Genomic DNA, 16,495 nt, shown 5'->3' on the forward strand with positions numbered 1-16,495 from the left:
TGTTGGTTTAAACGTGGCTGTTCCAGTGGTAACCTGACTAAATATAGTCCTGTTGGTTTAAACGTGGCTGTTCCAACCTGACTAAATATAGTCCTGTTGGTTTAAACGTGGCTGTTCCAGTGATTAACCTGACTACATATAGTCCTGTTTGTTTAAACCTGGCTGTTCCAGTGGTAACCTGACTAAATATAGTCCTGTTGGTTTAAACGTGGCTCTTCCAGTGGTAACCTGACTAAATATAGTCCTGTTGGTTTAAACCTGGCTGTTCCAGTGATAACCTGACTAAATATAGTCCTGTTGGTTTAAACGTGGCTGTTCCAACCTGACTAAATATAGTCCTGTTGGTTTAAACGTGGCTGTTCCAACCTGACTAAATATAGTCCTGTTGGTTTAAACGTGACTGTTCCAACCTGACTAAATATAGTCCTGTTGGTTTAAACGTGGCTGTTCCAGTGGTAACCTGACTAAATATAGTCCTGTTGGTTTAAACGTGGCTGTTCCAGTGGTAACCTGACTAAATATAGTCCTGTTGGTTTAAACGTGGCTGTTCCAGTGATAACCTGACTAAATATAGTCCTGTTGGTTTAAACGTGGCTGTTCCAACCTGACTAAATATAGTCCTGTTGGTTTAAACGTGGCTGTTCCAGTGGTAACCTGACTAAATATAGTCCTGTTGGTTTAAACGTGGCTGTTCCAGTGATAACCTGACTAAATATAGTCCTGTTGGTTTAAACGTGGCTGTTCCAGTGGTAACCTGACTAAATATAGTCCTTTTGGTTTAAACATGGCTGTTCCAGTGGTAACCTGACTAAATATTCCCAACAAGTGATATTTAGAGGCAAACATCTTGAATCTTATTTGTCATAGTCTGACTGTCTGGCATCATCTGGCATCGTCTGATTGACTGAATGTCTGGCATCGTCTGATTGACTGACTGTCTGGCATCGTCTGACTGACTGTCTGGCATCGTCTGACTGACTGACTGTCTGGCATCGTCTGACTGACTGACTGTCTGGCATCGTCTGACTGACTGACTGTCTGGCATCGTCTAACTTTCTGGTATCGTCTAACTTTCTGGCATCGTCTGACTGACTGTCTGGCATCGTCTGACTGACTGTCTGGCATCGTCTGACTGACTGACTGTCTGGCATCGTCTAACTGACTGACTGTCTGGCATCGTCTAACTGACTGACTGTCTGGCATCGTCTGACTGACTGACTGTCTGGCATCGTCTGACTGACTGACTGTCTGGCATCGTCTAACTGTCTGGCATCGTCTGACTGACTGACTGTCTGGCATCGTCTAACTGTCTGGCATCGTCTAACTGTCTGGCATCGTCTAACTGACTGACTGTCTGGCATCGTCTAACTGTCTGGCATCGTCTAACTGACTGACTGTCTGGCATCGTCTGACTGTCTGGCATCGTCTAACTGTCTGTCTGTGTATCTGTGTGTGTAGATCAGCACCAGTCATCATGTCTCATAGCAACGGTACCAGTCACCATGTCAGTCAGGACGTGTGGGAATCTCACAACAAGATGATGCAGGAACCACTCCGCTCCAACGACCCTGAGGTACGGGGGGTATTATAATGAGGAACCACTCCGCTCCAACGACCCTGAGGTACGGGGGTATTATAATGAGGAACCACTCCGCTCCAACGACCCTGAGGTACGGGGGGGTGTATTATAATGAGGAACCACTCCGCTCCAACGACCCTGAGGTACGGGGGTATTATAATGAGGAACCACTCCGCTCCAACGACCCTGAGGTACGGGGGGGGGGGTGTATTATAATGAGGAACCACTCCGCTCCAACGACCCTGAGGTACGGGGGTATTATAATGAGGAACCACTCCGCTCCAACGACCCTGAGGTACGGGGGGTATTATAATGAGGAACCACTCCGCTCCAACGACCCTGAGGTACGGGTGGTGGTATTATAATGAGGAACCACTCCGCTCCAACGACCCTGAGGTACGGGGGGTATTATAATGAGGAACCACTCCGCTCCAACGACCCTGAGGTACGGGGGGTGGTATTATAATGAGGAACCACTCCGCTCCAACGACCCTGAGGTACGGGGGGAGGGTTATTATAATGAGGAACCACTCCGCTCCAACGACCCTGAGGTACGGGGGGGGGGTATTATAATGAGGAACCACTCCGCTCCAACGACCCTGAGGTACGGGGGGGGGGTATTATAATGAGGAACCACTCCGCTCCAACGACCCTGAGGTACGTCACACATAATGAAACGGTGTATTGTGTAGGTGTGTGTATTATAATGAAACGGTGTATTGTGTAGGTGTGTGTATTATAATGAAACGGTGTATTGTGTGTAGGTGTGTGTATTATAATGAAACGGTGTATTGTGTGTAGGTGTGTGTATTATAATGAAACGGTGTATTGTGTGTAGGTGTGTGTATTATAATGAAACGGTGTATTGTGTAGGTAGGTGTATTATAATGAAACGGTGTATTGTGTGTAGGTGTGTGTATTATAATGAAACGGTGTATTGTGTGTAGGTGTGTATTATAATGAAACGGTGTATTGTGTAGGTGTATTATAATGAAACGGTGTATTGTGTAGGTGTGTGTATTATAATGAAACGGTGTATTGTGTAGATGTGTATTATAATGAAACGGTGTATTGTGTAGATGTGTGTTATAATGAAACGGTGTATTGTGTAGGTGTGTATTATAATGAAACGGTGTATTGTGTAGTGGTGTGTATTATAATGAAACGGTGTATTGTGTAGGTGGGTGTATTATAATGAAACGGTGTATTGTGTAGGTGTGTATTATAATGAAACGGTGTATTGTGTAGGTGTGTGTATTATAATGAAACGGTGTATTGTGTAGGTGTGTATTATAATGAAACGGTGTATTGTGTAGGTGGGTGTATTATAATGAAACGGTGTATTGTGTAGGTGTGTGTATTATAATGAAACGGTGTATTGTGTAGGTGTGTGTATTATAATGAAACGGTGTATTGTGTAGGTGTGTGTATTATAATGAAACGGTGTATTGTGTAGGTGTGTGTATTATAATGAAACGGTGTATTGTGTAGGTGTGTGTATTATAATGAAACGGTGTATTGTGTAGGTGTGTATTATAATGAAACGGTGTATTGTGTAGGTGTGTGTATTATAATGAAACGGTGTATTGTGTGTAGGTGTGTGTATTATAATGAAACGGTGTATTGTGTAGGTGTGTGTATTATAATGAAACGGTGTATTGTGTAGGTGTGTGTATTATAATGAAACGGTGTATTGTGTAGGGGTGTGTATTATAATGAAACGGTGTATTGTGTAGGGGTGTATTATAATGAAACGGTGTATTGTGTAGGTGTGTATTATAATGAAACGGTGTATTGTGTAGGTGTGTATTATAATGAAACGGTGTATTGTGTAGGGGTGTGTATTATAATGAAACGGTGTATTGTGTAGGTGTGTATTATAATGAAACGGTGTATTGTGTAGGTGTGTATTATAATGAAACGGTGTATTGTGTAGGTGTATTATAATGAAACGGTGTATTGTGTAGGGGTGTGTATTATAATGAAACGGTGTATTGTGTAGGGGTGTGTATTATAATGAAACGGTGTATTGTGTAGGTGTGTATTATAATGAAACGGTGTATTGTGTAGGTGTGTATTATAATGAAACGGTGTATTGTGTAGGGGTGTGTATTATAATGAAACGGTGTATTGTGTAGGGGTGTGTATTATAATGAAACGGTGTATTGTGTAGGGTGTGTATTATAATGAAACGGTGTATTGTGTAGGGGTGTGTATTATAATGAAACGGTGTATTGTGTAGGTGTGTATTATAATGAAACGGTGTATTGTGTAGGTGTATTATAATGAAACGGTGTATTGTGTAGGTGTGTGTATTATAATGAAACGGTGTATTGTGTAGGTGTGTGTATTATAATGAAACGGTGTATTGTGTGTAGGTGTGTGTATTATAATGAAACGGTGTATTGTGTAGGTGTGTGTATTATAATGAAACGGTGTATTGTGTAGGTGTGTGTATTATAATGAAACGGTGTATTGTGTGTAGGTGTGTGTATTATAATGAAACGGTGTATTGTGTGTAGGTGTGTGTATTATAATGAAACGGTGTATTGTGTGTAGGTGTGTGTATTATAATGAAACGGTGTATTGTGTAGGTGTGTATTATAATGAAACGGTGTATTGTGTGTAGGTGTGTGTATTATAATGAAACGGTGTATTGTGTAGGTGTGTATTATAATGAAACGGTGTATTGTGTAGGTGTGTGTATTATAATGAAACGGTGTATTATGTTGGTGTATGTATTATAATGAAACGGTGTATTGTGTAGGTGTGTGTATTATAATGAAACGGTGTATTGTGTAGGTGTGTGTATTATAATGAAACGGTGTATTGTGTAGGTGTGTGTATTATAATGAAACGGTGTATTGTGTAGGTGTGTGTATTATAATGAAACGGTGTATTGTGTGTGTGTATTATAATGAAACGGTGTATTGTGTGTAGGTGTGTGTATTATAATGAAACGGTGTATTGTGTAGGGGTGTGTATTATAATGAAACGGTGTATTGTGTAGGGGTGTGTATTATAATGAAACGGTGTATTGTGTAGGGGTGTGTATTATAATGAAACGGTGTATTGTGTAGGTGTGTATTATAATGAAACGGTGTATTGTGTGTAGGTGTGTGTATTATAATGAAACGGTGTATTGTGTAGGTGTGTATTATAATGAAACGGTGTATTGTGTAGGTGTGTGTATTATAATGAAACGGTGTATTGTGTAGGTGTGTGTATTATAATGAAACGGTGTATTGTGTAGGTGTGTGTATTATAATGAAACGGTGTATTGTGTAGGTGTGTGTATTATAATGAAACGGTGTATTGTGTAGGTGTGTATTATAATGAAACGGTGTATTGTGTAGGGGTGTGTATTATAATGAAACGGTGTATTGTGTAGGGGTGTGTATTATAATGAAACGGTGTATTGTGTAGGGGTGTGTATTATAATGAAACGGTGTATTGTGTGTAGGGGTGTGTATTATAATGAAACGGTGTATTGTGTAGGGGTGTGTATTATAATGAAACGGTGTATTGTGTAGGGGTGTGTATTATAATGAAACGGTGTATTGTGTAGGGTGTGTATTATAATGAAACGGTGTATTGTGTAGGGGTGTGTATTATAATGAAACGGTGTATTGTGTAGGTGTGTGTATTATAATGAAACGGTGTATTGTGTAGGTGTGTATTATAATGAAACGGTGTATTGTGTAGGTGTGTATTATAATGAAACGGTGTATTGTGTAGGTGTGTGTATTATAATGAAACGGTGTATTGTGCTAGGTGTGTGTATTATAATGAAACGGTGTATTGTGTAGGTGTGTATTATAATGAAACGGTGTATTGTGTAGGTGTGTGTATTATAATGAAACGGTGTATTGTGTAGGTGTGTGTATTATAATGAAACGGTGTATTGTGTAGGTGTGTGTATTATAATGAAACGGTGTATTGTGTAGGTGTGTGTATTATAATGAAACGGTGTATTGTGTAGGTGTATTATAATGAAACGGTGTATTGTGTAGGTGGGTGTATTATAATGAAACGGTGTATTGTGTAGGTGTATTATAATGAAACGGTGTATTGTGTAGGTGGGTGTATTATAATGAAACGGTGTATTGTGTAGGTGTATTATAATGAAACGGTGTATTGTGTAGGTGGGTGTATTATAATGAAACGGTGTATTGTGTAGGTGTATTATAATGAAACGGTGTATTGTGTAGGTGTGTGTATTATAATGAAACGGTGTATTGTGTGTAGGTGTTCTCCATCATCAAGCGAGAGAAGCATCGTCAGACCTTTGGCCTGGAGCTGATCGCATCAGAGAACTTCACCTCCAGAGCCGTTCTGGAAGCCCTGGGGTCCTGTATGAACAACAAGTACTCAGAGGGGTATCCCGGACAGCGGTGGGTGCTATGAACCTTTATGAACCTTTATGAACCTTTATTTAAACAGGGAGTCACTCAGAGGGGTATCCCGGACAGCGGTGGGTACTATGAACCTTTATGAACCTTTATGAACCTTTATTTAAACAGGGAGTCACTCAGAGGGGTATCCCGGACAGCGGTGTGTACTATGAACCTTTATGAACCTTTAGGAACCTTAATGAACCTTTATTTAAACAGGGAGTCACTCAGAGGGGTATCCTGGACAGCGGTGGGTGCTATGAACCTTTATGAACCTTTATGAACCTGTATGAACCTTTATTTAACTAGACAAGTCAGTTAAGAACAAATTCTTATTCACAATGACGGCCTACCAGGGAACAGTGGGTTATAACTGCCTTGTTCAGGAGCAGAACGAACAAATGGGGGATTCAATGTGTCACACCTTTCGGTTTACTGGCCCAACGCTCTAACCACTAGGCTACCTGCTGGTTACTGGCCCAACGCTCTAACCACTAGGCTACCTGCTGGTTACTGGCCCAACGCTCTAACCACTAGACTACCTGCTGGTTACTGGCCCAACGCTCTAACCACTAGGCTACCTGCTGGTTACTGGCCCGACGCTCTAACCACTAGGCTACCTGCTGGTTACTGGGCCGACGCTCTAACCACTAGGCTACCTGCTGGTTACTGGCCCGACGCTCTAACCACTAGGCTACCTGCTGGTTACTGGCCCAATGCTCTAACCACTAGGCTACCTGCTGGTTACTGGCCCAACGCTCTAACCACTAGGCTACCTGCTGGTTACTGGCCCAACGCTCTAACCACTAGGTTACCTGCTGGTTACTGGCCCAACGCTCTAACCACTAGGTTACCTGCTGGTTACTGGCCCAACGCTCTAACCACTAGGCTACCTGCTGGTTACTGGCCCAACTCTCTAACCACTAGGCTACCTGCTGGTTACTGTCCCAATGCTCTAACCACTAGGCCACCTGCTGGTTACTGGCCCAACGCTCTAACCACTAGGCTACCTGCTGGTTACTGGCCCAACGCTCTAACCACTAGGCTACCTGCTGGTTACTGGCCCAACCCTCTAACCACTAGGCTACCTGCTGGTTACTGGCCCAACGCTCTAACCACTAGGCCACCTGCTGGTTACTGGCCCAACGCTCTAACCACTAGGCTACCTGCTGGTTACTGGCCCAACGCTCTAACCACTAGGCTACCTGCTGGTTACTGGCCCAACGCTCTAACCACTACGTTACCTGCTGGTTACTGGCCCAACGCTCTAACCACTAGGCTACCTGCTGGTTACTGGCCCAACTCTCTAACCACTAGGCTACCTGCTGGTTACTGGCCCAACGCTCTAACCACTAGGCCACCTGCTGGTTACTGGCCCAACGCTCTAACCACTAGGCTACCTGCTGGTTACTGGCCCAACGCTCTAACCACTAGGCTACCTGCTGGTTACTGGCCCAACGCTCTAACCACTAGGCTACCTGCTGGTTACTGGCCCAACGCTCTAACCACTAGGTTACCTGCTGGTTACTGGCCCAACGCTCTAACCACTAGGCCACCTGCTGGTTACTGGCCCCAACGCTCTAACCACTAGGCTACCTGCTGGTTACTGGCCCAACGCTCTAACCACTAGGCTACCTGCTGGTTACTGGCCCAACGCTCTAACCACTAGGCTACCTGCTGGTTACTGGCCCAACGCTCTAACCACTAGGCTACCTGCTGGTTACTGTCCCAACGCTCTAACCACTAGGCTACCTGCTGGTTACTGGCCCAACGCTCTAACCACTAGGCTACCTGCTGGTTACTGGCCCAACGCTCTAACCACTAGGCCACCTGCTGGTTACTGGCCCAACGCTCTAACCACTAGGCTACCTGCTGGTTACTGGCCCAACGCTCTAACCACTAGGCCACCTGCTGGTTACTGGCCCAACCCTCTAACCACTAGGCTACCTGCTGGTTACTGGCCCAACGCTCTAACCACTAGGCTACCTGCTGGTTACTGGCCCAACGCTCTAACCACTAGGCTACCTGCTGGTTACTGGCCCAACGCTCTAACCACTAGGTTACCTGCTGGTTACTGGCCCAACGCTCTAACCACTACGCTACCTGCTGGTTACTGGCCCAACGCTCTAACCACTAGGCTACCTGCTGGTTACTGGCCCAACGCTCTAACCACTAGGCTACCTGCTGGTTACTGGCCCAACGCTCTAACCACTAGGCTACCTGCTGGTTACTGGCCCAACGCTCTAACCACTAGGCTACCTGCTGGTTACTGGCCCAACGCTCTAACCACTAGGCTACCTGCTGGTTACTGGCCCAACGCTCTAACCACTAGGTTACCTGCTGGTTACTGGCCCAACGCTCTAACCACTAGGCTACCTGCTGGTTACTGGCCCAACGCTCTAACCACTAGGCTACCTGCTGGTTACTGGCCCAACGCTCTAACCACTAGGCTACCTGCTGGTTACTGGCCCAACGCTCTAACCACTAGGCCACCTGCTGGTTACTGGCCCAACGCTCTAACCACTAGGCCACCTGCTGCCCTAAACAACATTTAAATATATTTAAGAAAAGCATTCGCATTCTGTAACAAAAAGTCTTCAATGCCTGGAAGGAATCAGAATATCTAACTGCAAGGAATTCTGAATATTGTTCTACACACCAGGGACAACGATAACTAAAAGCAGATTTCCCACAATTATGTGTTTTTTAAAACTGGTGGTGGGGGGGAGAGAGAGAGAAAGAATGGGGTTGGTTATCTATCCCTGAGAGAGAATGGGGTTGGTTATCTATCCCTGAGAGAGAATGGGGTTGGTTATCTATCCCTGAGAGAGAATGGGGTTGGTTATCTATCCCTGAGAGAGAATGGGGTTGGTTATCTATCCCTGAGAGAGAATGGGGTTGGTTATCTATCCCTGAGAGAGAATGGGGTTTGGTTATCTATCCCTGAGAGAGAATGGGGTTTGGTTATCTATCCCTGAGAGAGAATGGGGTTTGGTTATCTATCCCTGAGAGAGAATGGGGTTTGGTTATCTATCCCTGAGAGAGAATGGGGTTTGGTTATCTATCCCTGAGAGAGAATGGGGTTTGGTTATCTATCCCTGAGAGAATTGGGTTTGGTTATCTATCCCTGAGAGAGAATGGGGTTGGTTATCTATCCCTGAGAGAGAATGGGTTTGGTTATCTATCCCTGAGAGAGAATGGGGTTGGTTATCTATCCCTGAGAGAGAATGGGGTTTGGTTATCTATCCCTGAGAGAGAATGGGGTTTGGTTATCTATCCCTGAGAGAGAGAATGGGGTTTGGTTATCTATCCCTGAGAGAGAGAATGGGGTTTGGTTATCTATCCCTGAGAGAGAGAATGGGGTTTGGTTATCTATCCCTGAGAGAGAATGGGGTTTGGTTATCTATCCCTGAGAGAGAATGGGGTTTGGTTATCTATCCCTGAGAGAGAATGGGGTTTGGTTATCTATCCCTGAGAGAGAATGGGGTTGGTTATCTATCCCTGAGAGAGAGAATGGGGTTTGGTTATCTATCCCTGAGAGAGAGAATGGGGTTTGGTTATCTATCCCTGAGAGAGAATGGGGTTTGGTTATCTATCCCTGAGAGAGAATGGGGTTTGGTTATCTATCCCTGAGAGAGAATGGGGTTTGGTGATCTATCCCTGAGAGAGAATGGGGTTTGGTTATCTATCCCTGAGAGAGAATGGGGTTTGGTTATCTATCCCTGAGAGAGAATGGGGTTTGGTTATCTATCCCTGAGAGAGAATGGGGTTTGGTGATCTATCCCTGAGAGAGAATGGGGTTTGGTTATCTATCCCTGAGAGAGAATGGGGTTGGTTATCTATCCCTGAGAGAGAATGGGGTTTGGTTATCTATCCCTGAGAGAGAGAATGGGGTTTGGTTATCTATCCCTGAGAGAGAGAATGGGGTTTGGTTATCTATCCCTGAGAGAGAATGGGGTTTGGTTATCTATCCCTGAGAGAGAATGGGGTTTGGTTATCTATCCCTGAGAGAGAATGGGGTTGGTTATCTATCCCTGAGAGAGAATGGGGTTGGTTATCTATCCCTGAGAGAGAATGGGGTTTGGTTATCTATCCCTGAGAGAGAATGGGGTTTGGTGATCTATCCCTGAGAGAGAATGGGGTTTGGTTATCTATCCCTGAGAGAGAATGGGGTTGGTTATCTATCCCTGAGAGAGAATGGGGTTTGGTTATCTATCCCTGAGAGAGAGAATGGGGTTTGGTTATCTATCCCTGAGAGAGAGAATGGGGTTTGGTTATCTATCCCTGAGAGAGAGAATGGGGTTTGGTTATCTATCCCTGAGAGAGAGAATGGGGTTTGGTTATCTATCCCTGAGAGAGAGAATGGGGTTTGGTTATCTATCCCTGAGAGAGAATGGGGTTTGGTTATCTATCCCTGAGAGAGAATGGGGTTTGGTTATCTATCCCTGAGAGAGAATGGGGTTTGGTTATCTATCCCTGAGAGAGAATGGGGTTGGTAATTTGTAGGTCTAATATAAATCGGTGATGTGTAGAGGACGTTTCTGACTGCTTTGTTAATAAATTAAAGAGAGAGTCCATCTCTCTTCTTACAGAGCCGTCCAGGAGACTACAAACCAACCTGTCATCCAGGATACTTTGAAGAAACTCAAATATAAAATATATATTTTGATTTGTTTAACTACATTATTCCATAGTTTTGATTCTACGATGTAGAAAATAGTAAAAAAAAAATAAAGAAAAACCGTTGAATGAGTCGGTGTTATAAAACTTTAGACTGGTTGTGTGTGTGTGTGTGTGTGTGTGTGTGTGTGTGTGTGTGTGTGTGTGTGTGTGTGTGTGTGTGTGTGTGTGTGTAGGTACTACGGGGGAACAGAACATGTGGATGAGTTGGAGCGTGTGTGTCAGAGGAGAGCTCTGGAGGTCTACGGACTGGAGGCTGACAGGTGGGGGGTCAATGTCCAGCCCTACTCAGGTACTACACACACACACTATACACACCTACACTACACACACACACTATACACACACCTACACTACACACACACTACACAGAGACACACACATACATACACACACTATACACACACCTACACTACACACACACTACACAGAGACACACACACACTACACACCACACACACACTACACACACACTCTACACACACACACACACACACACTACACACCACACACACTACACACACACTATACACACACACACACACTATACACACACTACACAGAGACACACACATACATACACACACTATACACACACCTACACTACACACACACTACACAGAGACACACACACACCACACACTACACACACTATACACACACCTACACTACACACACACTACACAGAGACACACACACACTACACACCACACACACACTACACACACACTACATACACACTACACACACTACACACACACACACACTACACACACACTACACACACACTATACACACACACACTATACACACACACACACTACACAGAGACACACACATACATACACACACTATACACACACCTACACTACACACACACTACACAGAGACACACACACACTACACACCACACACACACTACACACACACTACATACACACTACACACACACACTACACACACACTACACACACACTATACACACACTACACACACACACACTATACACACACACACACACTACACACACACTATACACACACTACACACACACTATACACACACTACACACACACTATACACACACACACACACTACACACACACACACTACACACATACATTACACACACACACACTACACACACACTACACACACACACTACACTACACACACACACTACACACCACACACACTACACACACACTACACACACTAACTTGGCTGTGTGTCTATTGGTTCCCCTGCTAACTTGGCTGTGTGTTTATAGGTTCCCCTGCTAACTTGGCTGTGTGTTTATAGGTTCCCCTGCTAACTTGGCTGTGTGTTTATTGGTTCCCCTGCTAACTTGGCTGTGTGTTTATAGCCTCCCCTGCTAACTTCGCCGTGTGTTTATTGGTTCCCCTGCTAACTTGGCTGTGTGTTTATAGGTTCCCCTGCTAACTTGGCTGTGTGTTTATAGGTTCCCCTGCTAACTTGGCTGTGTGTTTATTGGTTCCCCTGCTAACTTGGCTGTGTGTTTATAGGTTCCCCTGCTAACTTGGCTGTGTGTTTATAGGTTCCCCTGCTAACTTGGCTGTGTGTTTATAGGTTCCCCTGCTAACTTGGCTGTGTGTTTATAGGTTCCCCTGCTAACTTGGCTGTGTGTTTATAGGTTCCCCTGCTAACTTGGCTGTGTGTTTATAGGTTCCCCTGCTAACTTGGCTGTGTGTTTATTGGTTCCCCTGCTAACTTGGCTGTGTGTTTATAGCCTCCCCTGCTAACTTGGCTGTGTGTTTATTGGTTCCCCTGCTAACTTGGCTGTGTGTTTATTGGTTCCCCTGCTAACTTGGCTGTGTGTTTATAGGTTCCCCTGCTAACTTGGCTGTGTGTTTATAGGTTCCCCTGCTAACTTGGCTGTGTGTTTATAGGTTCCCCTGCTAACTTGGCTGTGTGTTTATAGGTTCCCCTGCTAACTTGGCTGTGTGTTTATTGGTTCCCCTGCTAACTTGGCTGTGTGTTTATTGGTTCCCCTGCTAACTTGGCTGTGTGTTTATAGGTTCCCCTGCTAACTTGGCTGTGTGTTTATTGGTTCCCCTGCTAACTTGGCTGTGTGTTTATAGGTTCCCCTGCTAACTTGGCTGTGTGTTTATAGGTTCCCCTGCTAACTTGGCTGTGTGTTTATTGGTTCCCCTGCTAACTTGGCTGTGTGTTTATTGGTTCCCCTGCTAACTTGGCTGTGTGTTTATAGGTTCCCCCTGCTAACTTGGCTGTGTGTTTATTGGTTCCCCTGCTAACTTGGCTGTGTGTTTATAGGTTCCCCTGCTAACTTGGCTGTGTGTTTATTGGTTCCCCTGCTAACTTGGCTGTGTGTTTATAGGTTCCCCTGCTAACTTGGCTGTGTGTTTATTGGTTCCCCTGCTAACTTGGCTGTGTGTTTATAGGTTCCCCTGCTAACTTGGCTGTGTGTTTATAGCCTCCCCTGCTAACTTCGCTGTGTGTTTATAGGTTCCCCTGCTAACTTCGCTGTGTACACGGCCATCGTTGAGCCTCATGGGAGGATCATGGGCCTGGACCTCCCTGATGGAGGTCACCTGACGCACGGCTTCATGACGGACAAGAAGAAGATCTCTGCCACGTCCATCTTCTTCGAGTCCATGCCCTACAAGGTAAACAACAACAACACCAGGCAGGGAGGGGGGGAGGGAGAGAGAGGGAGGGAGGGAGAGAGAGGGAGAGAGAGGGAGGGAGAGAGGGAGAGAGAGAGGGAGGGAGGGAGGGAGAGAGGGAGGGAGGGAGAGGGGGAGAGAGAGGGAGAGAGGGAGGGAGAGAGGGAGGGAGAGGGGGAGAGAGAGGGAGGGAGAGGGGGAGAGAGAGGGAGGGGAGGGGGAGAGGGAGGGAGGGGGAGGGAGAGAGGGAGAGGGAGAGGGAGAGGGAGGGAGGGGGAGGGAGAGAGGGAGAGGGAGAGGGAGAGGGAGGGAGGGGGAGGGAGGGGAGAGAGGGAGGGAGGGAGGGAGAGAGGGAGGGAGAGAGAGAGGCTTTGACTTGGTTGTGTCAGTGTTGTCTTTATGTTGAAACAATGTTGCTCTTCAGGCTGTGTGAAGGCCTTGACCGGACGGTGTTGTTTCCCCTGACCTTTAACCCTCCTCCTACCCTCGTCAACACCTGATTGGCTGATTTTTAAATGACGCGGTAAAGGTCTGTACAGGACGGAGGTACTGCGCTGCCCTCTTCACTGACCAATCCAAGGCTTTCCAGACTGTACATTAAAGAGCTAAGATCGTCTGTCTGGATCAGAACTCATTTCATTGGTTAGAACGGGTAAGTCGGGTTTCTGGGTCGAGAGCTTCAAGTTCCTTGGTGTCCAAATCACTGAGGACTTAAAGGTCCCCGAGTCTTCCCTTTACGTCCCCGAGTATTCCCTTTACGTCCCCGAGTCTTCCCTTTACGTCCCCGAGTCTTCCCTTTACGTCCCCGAGTCTTCCCTTTACGTCCCCGAGTCTTCCCTTTACGTCCCCGAGTCTTCCCTTTACGTCCCCGAGTCTTCCCTTTACGTCCCCGAGTCTTCCTTTACGTCCCCGAGTCTTCCCTTTACGTCCCAGAGTCTTCCCTTTACGTCCCCGAGTCTTCCCTTTACGTCCCCAAGTCTTCCCTTTTAAAGACATTGATTTCTCAATGCCAGAAACGCATATAATAGTAACTTAGAGCGCCCAAGAAAACATTTACAAACTCTTAAATCAATTCTTATAAAAGTTGTTCTAAAAGTTGGGTTTGATGTTTTTCTCCAAATCGGTTTGAACTTCAGAGATCATGTGACCAAGCTAACCAGATGTAAACATGTCCAGCTGTTGGTCTGTAGCCGCTGACGCTGTCGTAGGTCGGTCCAGCTGTTGGTCTGTAGCCGCTGACGCTGTCGTAGGTCGGTCCAGCTGTTGGTCTGTAGCCGCTGACGCTGTCGTAGGTCGGTCCAGCATGTTGGTCTGTAGCCGCTGACGCTGTCGTAGGTCGGTCCAGCATGTTGGTCTGTAGCCGCTGACGCTGTCGTAGGTCGGTCCAGCTGTTGGTCTGTAGCCGCTGACGCTGTCGTAGGTCGGTCCAGCATGTTGGTCTGTAGCCGCTGACGCTGTCGTAGGTCGGTCCAGCATGTTGGTCTGTAGCCGCTGACGCTGTCGTAGGTCGGTCCACCATGTCGGTCTGTAGCCGCTGACGCTGTCGTAGGTCGGTCCAGCTGTTGGTCTGTAGCTGCTGACGCTGTCGTAGGTCGGTCCAGCTGTTGGTCTGTAGCCGCTGACGCTGTCGTAGGTCGGTCCAGCTGTTGGTCTGTAGCCGCTGACGCTGTCGTAGGTCGGTCCAGCTGTTGGTCTGTAGCCGCTGTCGTAGGTCGGTCCAGCTGTTAGTCTGTAGCCGCTGACGCTGTCGTAGGTCGGTCCAGCATGTTGGTCTGTAGCCGCTGTCGTAGGTCGGTCCAGCTGTTGGTCTGTAGCCGCTGACGCTGTCGTAGGTCGGTCCAGCTGTTGGTCTGTAGCCGCTGACGCTGTCGTAGGTCGGTCCAGCTGTTGGTCTGTAGCCGCTGACGCTGTCGTAGGTCGGTCCAGCTGTTGGTCTGTAGCCGCTGACGCTGTCGTAGGTCGGTCCAGCATGTTGGTCTGTAGCCGCTGACGCTGTCGTAGGTCGGTCCAGCTGTTGGTCTGTAGCCGCTGACGCTGTCGTAGGTCGGTCCAGCTGTTGGTCTGTAGCCGCTGACGCTGTCGTAGGTCGGTCCAGCCTCTGGGAAAGAGTTGTTTTTAAAAGGTGTTTGTGTTAATTCGGTCGTTCTGTGGCTCTTGGCGGTGGCGGTGGGGGGGGGAGTTTTCCTATACAGCGTTCCCCGAGCGCTGCCTGAACTGAAATGCGACGCTTCGGGGAGCGGATCGCGTTTCGAAGAGAAGCGCCCCGGAGCCCTGGGTTAATTTTGGTCCGTGGGAAGTGCATTTCTGGATCGTAGGATCAATGTGGTCACAGTGGCTTCTTGTTGAAGAGGCAGCAGATAACTAGAGCTTTCTAGAGCTTTTCTAGGGCTTTCTAGAGCTTTTCTAGGGCTTTCTACAGCTTTATAGAGCTTTTCTAGAGCTTTTCTAGGGCTTTCTAGAGCTTTCTAGGGCTTTCTACAGCTTTCTAGAGCTTTCTAGGGCTTTTCTAGGGCTTTCTAGAGCTTTCTACAGCTTTCTAGAGCTTTCTAGGGCTTTCTAGAGCTTTCTACAGCTTTCTAGAGCTTTCTAGAGCTTTCTACAGCTTTCTAGAGCTTTCTAGAGCTTTCTAGGGCTTTCTAGAGCTTTCTACAGCTTTCTACAGCTTTCTAGGGCTTTCTAGAGCTTTCTAGGGCTTTCTAGAGCTTTCTAGGGCTTTCTACAGCTTTCTACAGCTTTCTACAGCTTTCTAGGGCTTTCTAGAGCTTTCTAGGGCTTTCTAGAGCTTTCTAGGGCTTTCTAGGGCTTTCTACAGCTTTCTAGGGCTTTCTACAGCTTTCTAGGGCTTTCTACAGCTTTCTACAGCTTTCTACGGCTTTCTAGGGCTTTCTACAGCTTTCTACAGCTTTCTACAGCTTTCACGGCTCTCACGGCTTTCTACAGCTTTCTAGGGCTTTCTACGGCTTTCTACAGCTTTCTAGGGCTTTCTCTCTTTCTCCATTTCTGAATTGTGGCCATTTTTCTTTCTAGCTGACAAAAAAAAAAAAAACACTATGTGGACAAACTTTTTCAAAATGGTTGGATTTGGCTGTTTTCAGCCACATCCGTTTACTGACAAGTGTATAAAATCTAATCTATCTAATCTAATTATCTATCTATCTATCTATCTATCTATCTATCTATCTATAAACACACTG

The 16,495-nt window shown here is 46.2% G+C and overlaps 1 pseudogene; it reads left to right on the plus strand.

Annotated features, from left to right (window-relative positions):
- LOC106594472 (serine hydroxymethyltransferase, cytosolic-like) overlaps positions 1–16,495 on the plus strand; it is a 49,101-nt pseudogene that overhangs the window by 9,992 nt on the left and 22,614 nt on the right.

This window comes from Salmo salar, unplaced genomic scaffold, assembly GCF_905237065.1.
Source record: "Salmo salar unplaced genomic scaffold, Ssal_v3.1, whole genome shotgun sequence".
In the NCBI taxonomy this organism is placed as follows: Eukaryota; Metazoa; Chordata; class Actinopteri; order Salmoniformes; family Salmonidae; genus Salmo; species Salmo salar.